The 7,100-nt window shown below is 42.0% G+C and overlaps 1 protein-coding gene across 4 annotated transcripts in view; it reads left to right on the top strand.

Moving 5' to 3' along the window:
• The first annotated feature begins 5,020 nt into the window (after window positions 1-5,020).
• Window positions 5,021-7,100, top strand: part of Jakmip2 (janus kinase and microtubule interacting protein 2) — a 140,129-nt gene continuing 138,049 nt past the window's right edge. For all 4 annotated transcript variants that reach the window (XM_055622776.1, XM_055622774.1, XM_055622777.1 and 1 more), the window contains exon 1: window positions 5,021-5,249. The gene's annotated coding sequence lies outside the window, so the exon portion shown is untranslated. The remainder of the gene's footprint in view (window positions 5,250-7,100) is intronic.

Raw genomic sequence — 7,100 nt, 5'->3', positions numbered from 1 at the left:
CACTCCACCCCAAAGTACCTCTAATAATATATCCCCTACTCTCCCAATGGAGATTATATCCTCTTCTTATCCATTACTGGAACTCCCTGCTCTGAGCATCATCTTTAACTTACCCATATAATTATCATTAGACTTTAAGCTTCATAGAGGGTTCATGTTGTGATTTGTGGGTAGATCCCTGGGACTTCATGCCAATGCACGGTAGCAGCTAGCAGTAACAGTTGTTAATTCAATGCATCAGTAAACAAATGAGTATTATTCCTGATCTCAGTGCTAACAGTAAGACGGGGGAGAAGGAAAATGTAGCCATCACTCTCATGAATATATATATATATATATATATTTTTTTTTTTTTCAGATGTCACAGATGATGGCGTAAGATGATGTCAGAGTTTTGGGTGTGGCCTCCCTCCATGAAGGTGGGGCTCTCTTGTTGAACTTGAAGGTTGCCATTTCAGTTAGGCTGACAGCAAGAAAATTCCCATGGTGTGGCTACCTCTGGCCCTGCCTACCTCCTGCTTGCAGTGACTTCTGCCACATCCTGCTTTTTATAGGTGCTGGAATCTGCATCTAGTTCCTGTGCTTGTTCAGCAAGTGCATTACCCACTGAGCCATTTTTCTAGCTACGTCGTTATACACTTGTTTGTTTATTTGGGGTATTGTGTGGCGTGTTTGTGGTGTGTGTGTTTGTGTGTGTTTTCCTGGCTACGCCAACACTATGGTGCACATGAGGAGACCAGAGGGCAACTTGCAGTTTTAGGAGGAGTTGGTTCTCTCCTTTTACCGCCAGGTCCTAGAGATGAAATTCACTTCACAAGGCTCCATGGCTGCCGTGGTTTGAATGAAAATGGCCCCCGTAGATTCATAGGAAGTGGCACTCTTAGGAGGTGTGGTCTTGTTGGAGCAGGTGTGGAGGAGGAAGCATGGCGCTGGAGGCAGACTTTGCAGTTTTAGATGCTAATGGCAGGCTTCCTCATTGTCACTCTCTCTCTCTTCCTGGTGCCTTTGTGTCTATATGCAGAACCCTCAGCTACTTCTTTAGCACCACAAATGCCTGCATGCCACCACACTTTCTGCCAGGGCCACAATAGACTAAACCCCTGAACTGCAAGCCAGCCCCAAATGAGATGTTTTCCTTTATAAGAGTTGCCATGGTCATAGTCTCTCCACAGCAACAGAAACCCTAACTAAGACAGTGGCAATTGCCACCTCAGCCACTGGTGCTGTTTTGGCGCAGTCTCACTTCATAGATCAGGCTGGCCTTACATCTTCAGTGATCCTCTTGTCTCTCCCTCTCATGTAGTAGGATTATAAGCACAATCATGTGGAAGGATTATCACCATGCCTAGCTTGATGTCAGTAGCAATGTTAGCCTTAGTGTCAGACACCTGAAAGGACAGAAGCCCTCAGAGGTTGAAGAGACAATTCTCCAAAGGAAACTTTTTTAAAATTAAATTTTATTTTATTAATTACACTTTATTCACTTTGTATCCCCCCATATTTCCTCCTTCTTCCCCTCCTGGTCCCACCCTCCCCTCCCCCTCTTCACACATGCCCCTCCCCAAGTCCTTCTCTCCTTAGATCTCCTTCTGATCTTAGTCTATCAGATCACATCAGGAGTGGCTGCATTGTCATCTTCTGTGGCCTGGTAAGGCTGCTCTCCCCTCAGGGGGAGGTGATCAAAGAGCAGGAACCCTACAAGGAGAGCAACAGAACCAGAAAATTTGAACACAGGGGTCTTCCCAGAGACTCATACTCCAACCGAGTACCAGGCATGGAGATAACCTAGAACCCCTGCACAGATGTACCCCATGGCAGTTTAGTGTCCAAGAGGGTTCCATAGTAATGGGAAGAGGGACTGCCTCTGACATATTCTGATTGGCCTGATCTTTGATCAAAGGAGACTTTTTGAAGAAAGAGAGAAAACAGAGTATATTCCTTCAGCTTTATATTACAATAAAGAAATGCCTGAGGTATTTAATGAAGAGAAAGGAACGTCTCAAGTCATTTCTGGAGAGTTCTTCTAGAACCAAGCCTACCTGCAACAACTCTACATTGCCAGGCCTGGCTCTGATGTGTGGCTCACTCACTAGCTCTGCCTGGTGCACTCCCCAGAACCTCGCTGTCCAGCACTGTCCTTCAACTCCCACACCTAGGTCTGTTCATGAATCTTCTCTGCTCATTTTCCCTGGTAACTCTTGATCTATGGTTGACTTTATTTAATCCTTACAATATTGAAGCAGAAAGCTCTTGGATTAAAGCTAGGGCTGAGCCATACAGCAACTAGAAACAGGTTTTTCTAGTAAACAAGACAATCTTGGGGTTCACAGTTTGATCAAGTATTCTGCAACAACCTCTTTCTTTCTTTCTTTCTTTCTTTCTTTCTTTTCTTTCTTTTCTTTCTTTTCTTGCTTGATTTTGAGGCATGGTCTTTCTTCTCAGCTAAGTTATGTCTGAACTAATAATCCTCCTGGTTAAACATTTTTTTTTCTTCGCTGAATCTGTTGACTCTGGGGCTAGTATCTTTAGACTTCCAATAATTTTTCATGTTCTGTTGAAGTCAGAAAAAAATTAATTTAAAAAATTGATATAAAATAAAATGAATCAAAAATAATTTTAAGTGTTTAAAGTAAATTACTAATGATAATAATACTGCTGCATAGAGAGCAAGAAGGAAGATGGAGAGAAGAACAGGAAAGGAGGTAGGGGTGTCTTGAAGAACAGGAAAGAAGATAGGGGTGACTTAAAGAACAGGTAAGAAGGTAGGGGTGTCTTGAAGAACAGGAAAGGAGGTAGGGGTGTCGTAAAGTGGTTAATTTGGAAAGTTGTCCATTCACCAAATGAAGGAAGCCACAGTCCCTCCGGGCTACCTGGTTGAGGTCAGTTCTTGGTGTTAATGGTAGGGTTTCCTGTCTATGGTAGGGTTCTTCCATCCCCACCATCCTGGCTCCATAACCATCAGTTTCTTTCTCTCCTTTCTCTTGGAGAGCACCTCTGAGAAGACAGGAGAAAATGAAATACAGAGAGGACAAAAAGAAGCGTAATGTGAACAGCCATTCCTTCCTGTGGCAACACACTTACGTGTGGTGGTTTGGAAATATGAACAGGCCATGTTTGGCTGCTGGGGCTCTGGCATGAAAAAAGAGCTGCTACCTGCCCAAATCAGGAAACAGGCTCTCTTTTGGATAAAACTCAGATATCAAATGCTACTGTGTCCTTCTCTTAGCCACATGGTCATTTTAAGTCAGCATTGTCAGAATATGGCACAAGGTCTAGCCATGAAAAAAAGTCTTCCATGTTGAAACTTATTTCCTATGAATAAGTAGCAATAATTTTAGACAATATTTAATACACAGGTACTATGCATTGAACATTGTCCTAATGTTTTATGTACATCAATTGTACTTAGTTCTCACAATGATTCATAAGAGTTTGTTGTCAGTCTATGACACAAACGAAGAAACATAGGCTCAGGAAAGTTAAACTTGCCTTAAATTACAGCTTTAGTGAATGTAAGAAATGGAGCCTGAATTACTGGTTTCTTTGAAATCTGTTTCAGCTCACTTTAACCTGTAAGTAACTGCATGGTTTAAACATAAAGATGAATTTTGTTCCCAGATGTAATGGCAGAAAAGTGGACACTAGAACAAATCAAGGGTTAGAGGACTCTAGTTTACACTTGACCTTAGCCAAAAGGCTGAGAAGCAACGAGAAAACTCTAGTTTAATTATGATGTTGCCATTTATTTTATTTGTGCATCAGTTTTGAAAATTTATCTTTAATCTCCAAGATTAACGGTGTTCTAAATTGTCAAATTTTAGGAAACATTTTAGGAATACTCGTGCTTTGGCCACCAAAGCCCTCAAAGCTATCATGGATGTATTTAGGATCATCCTCCCCCCCAACACACACCTGAAATTGTTATATACCATCCTTAAAGCTTTTAGATTAAGTGGTGTCTACAGCGTACATCTTTACAGCTGTCACTAATAATAGTAAATATTTACTGTATGCTTACTACACGCCAAGAGCTTTTAGTGCATTATTTCAATCAATCTTTACAACTACTGCCTGAGACAAATTCTAGTGCCATTTATAATTTATGATTAGAAACAGAACTCAACACTGCAAATTCCCTTGCTTTCCTCCTACCTACCACTCTAACTGCCAGCTGGCTTTGGCACTCCGGAAGGGCATCCATGAAAACAGCACGGAATTGCTTGTGAATAATGTCTGCTCCGGGAGCCTGAAGTTAGGAACTGTCCACTGTCTAGTGCTGCCGAGAACCTTGGTTGTTCATAAGTATTTCCGGTTTGTTTTGTTCCGACTTCCTTTTTTTTTTCCAGGCGGGTGTCAATATCTTCAAAGTCCTTTTCAGGAGACAAGTTGGAAAAACAATGAAACCAAATCATCTGAGAACAAACTAGACCGCATGTAAAGGAACGCAGCAGGCACCTGGTTTATTGCAAAGCCCAGCAGTTTTGTTTTTTTAGTTAACTACCTTAAGTGGCGTTGAGCAAAAGATAGTATCAAGGGCGCAGAACTTTGGAGTAAAAACAATTTTCCATCATTCAACATAAGGTTCTCATTTATTTCTTTCAATAGAAAATGTAATATATTTTATCTAAAACCTATAGACAATACAAATAAATGCTAAACTGTTTGGTATAGTTCAATCTATTACTTAGATTCAACTTTAACTGTTCTTTCCCTGTGCCTTTTCACCCTTAGTGCCTGTCAAAACGACCTGGAGCTTTGGTTAGGAGAGACCAAGAGCATCCCAGAGGCAGAGACGGAGTTTTACTCCAGCCCCTGCAGCTTGCTTTGCTCCTCTCCCCTCCCCCTTAGCTTGCCACTTGCAATTGGCTATTGCCATGGCAACCAGCAGCTGCCGGGCCGGCTGCTTCTACCGCAGCAGGGGTGGGGCTGTGGGGGTGGGGGAGGAAAGGAGGAGCTTGAGGAGGTGTCTGCTGCAAGTTCCTGGCTGATTCTGAGCTCACACCATCCTCCAAGAGGGAGGAGGCTCGAGAGAGATGCTGCCGCTGTTGCCGCCTCTAGTGCTGGTACTCTAGTGGAGCTGGAAAGGGTGGTTCCTATCGCACCATCGCCAACCAGAGAGGGAGGGGAAAAAAATCCCGGCAGCCGCTGCTGATGTTGGATTCCGAGGCTGCATCCGACCGGGTCACAAGGAAAATGGATTCAGTTTGCAGTACTCCCTCCTTTCAGCATCTTCTCCTGGTCTCAGCATGGTGAGTAGGAGGTAGAGGGGCTGCCTTCTTGATCTAGGTGGTTATTAAATGACTTGTGTATATAGCTGTGGCCTCCTAGACTTAAACAATGACTCGCGTCTCTCAGACTAGGAGGGGGTTGGGGGTGTGGAGACAGAGATGAGGATGGAGAGCAAGGAAGGTTGTCGGGCAGAGAAGTGAGAAGGCATCCGCTTGTGTTTTAGAGGGGGAAAAATGTTTTGATTTTTATCTGGCCCAGAATACTAACTGATCCGCCGGATTCCTTTCCTCTCAAGCTTAGCAACAAAATCAGGGGGTGGGAAGGAGCTAGCAAGAAGAGGATGTAGTTGAAAGCAACCTTTCCGCTTGCAGGTCTCACAAACAGGGTTGGGCCTTCCCTCAAAAACAAATTTGGTGTCTCAACCTTGCAGGCCTAATTAGAAGGTGATTTTACTTATTTGCTCTGGTGCTAAGACGGTCCCAGACTTGTTGAAAAACCATTTCTGAGATCCAGAGTTTTGTTTTTTTTTTTTCAGGGTGTATTTTCAACTGTGCACATACACAGCTACCTACGGACACATCCTATGTGCACATGTTACTTTGCAGGTGTGTTCTATTCATGGAGCGTGTTTATATGCCCAGCGCTTGATTCACTTTCATCTTATGGGTTACTGATGCCTTTACATTCTTGGAAGTAATTGCATGTTTTAGGAAATGTACTTCTGGTTTGTAGTCATTATTATTCACTGGCTTCATTTGGATTAATGTGACATTTATTCTTGTTATTGTCCCTTAGGTTCATTGTGGCCAATTAGGACAGATGCATGTCGTTTACTCTGAGTTAGAGAGCTAGATGCCAATTCATAGCCTGTCCATGTTTAATTGGGTTTGTGGGCCTATGTTGAGGGCCCCAAATTTGCAATGATCGGAAAGGGAGGTGGCTTGGAATATTATTAAGCATATTGCATCTTCACAAGTCAATGTTGAAACAGATCGGTTTTCTTAAAATTCTGATCCATCCTTATCATGTCTGTGTGGTGTGCTCCAACCAGCACAGCTGAGCTGGTAGGTGAGAGGCATTTGTTTTATTTAATTGTGTTGATATTTGTTGCTCGTTCCTTCAGTGTCCACCACCATTTTATAGTTCTCTCAAATGCTCTGTTCTTGGATGGCTTCTGTAAGTGATTAAATAAGGAAGCAGGATGGTTCTAAAAACCTAAGTGTTCTCAAGGACCTCAGGCTAGCTGTTTCTGAATTAGTCTGCTCATACAATGAAATGAAAAAGAGGAAGCAAAGCTTGGCAGGAGGATGTGGCTTGTAGCTGAAATGGGGGCAATTGTAGTTTATAAATGCTTACTGGTATCTGTTTGACCTTTTGCTATGCTAAGGCTTTAAGGCAGTTCAGGAGACTAAAGATGCCTCAGACTGGAACATACAGGGCTCCATTACCACCTAGGATAATGGATTTCATTGAACTAAAGCCAGAAAAATCCTTTCAGGTAAAAGCGTATTAGTAATTTTACATGCAGCAAATGCATAAATTGTATCTACCAGCCTTCCCACCATCACTGTCATTGAAAATGTATTTTACAATGTAAAATATTAGATTTTTTATATTAATTTTTCATTTTATTTTACATACCCCCAATTTATTATTTTTGCATCATTGTATTTTCTTTTTATTTTTTCTGAGAATTATTTTATTTGGTTTATAGAGAGGAATGATGCTTAGTGCTTTAATTTAATATGCTCATGCATTATGTGTATTCACAAGTCTAAAAACTCTTGCTACCATGTGCCTAATTATAACAACTATATAAAGTAGGTCAAGGAAGGAGGTACTGGGCCTGTATGTCACTGCGAAAAAAAAAA

Source organism: Psammomys obesus, unplaced genomic scaffold (assembly GCF_907164565.1).
Source record: "Psammomys obesus unplaced genomic scaffold, mPsaObe1.curated_primary_1811, whole genome shotgun sequence".
Taxonomy (NCBI): domain Eukaryota; kingdom Metazoa; phylum Chordata; class Mammalia; order Rodentia; family Muridae; genus Psammomys; species Psammomys obesus.
This window is presented reverse-complemented; position numbering and strand designations above follow the sequence as displayed.